The following is a 796-nucleotide window of genomic DNA, read 5'->3' as shown; positions in this document are numbered from 1 at the left end:
TGCTACATTTACTTTTGTGGAGGGGGTTTTAGGGGAGGTAGGGCTTTTTATTTACATTATTGTAGCTATTGCATATGTTGTTTTCTTGACTGTGTATATTATTTGCTTCACTCTGCATCAGTTCATGTAGTTCTTTCCATTCTTTTCTGTATTCATCATATACTTCATTCTTTACAGTCCAGTAATATTCCATTATATTCATGTACTACAACCCAATCAATGGGCGTCTACTTTGTTTTCACTTCTTTGCTGTCACAAAAAACACTGCTCTAAATTTTTTGGCTTATATGAGGACTTCTTATTGACAACTTCCTTGGGATGTAAGCCCAGTAATGGAGTCTCTGGTTCAGAGTATAGACATCTCAATCAATTTATTTGCATAATTCCAATTGCTTTCCAAAATGGTTGTACCATTTCACAGTTCATGTGCCTATTATCCCACAACTCCTCCAACATTAAATATTGCCATTTTTTTGTGATCTCTGTCAATTTGTAGGGTGTGAAGTGAAACCTCAAGGTTGTTTTAATTTGTGCTTTTCTCTTTCTATTAGTCCTTAGAAGAAATCTTTCAATTGTGAAAACTTTGTAATTCTTTTGAGAATTGTTCACATCATTATCAATTTATTTATTAAGGAATAGCTATTAGTTTATACATATATATGTATGTATGTATGTATGTATATATGTCATTTATATATCTTGTATACCAAACCCTTATCAGAAAAATTTGACAAAGATTTTTTTCTCATTCACTTACTTCTCTTCTTTCCTAGGTGCATTAATTTTGTTTGTGCAT

Source organism: Vombatus ursinus, unplaced genomic scaffold (genome assembly GCF_900497805.2).
Source record: "Vombatus ursinus unplaced genomic scaffold, bare-nosed wombat genome assembly UNPS02000577.1, whole genome shotgun sequence".
NCBI lineage: Eukaryota > Metazoa > Chordata > Mammalia > Diprotodontia > Vombatidae > Vombatus > Vombatus ursinus.
This window is presented reverse-complemented; position numbering follows the sequence as displayed.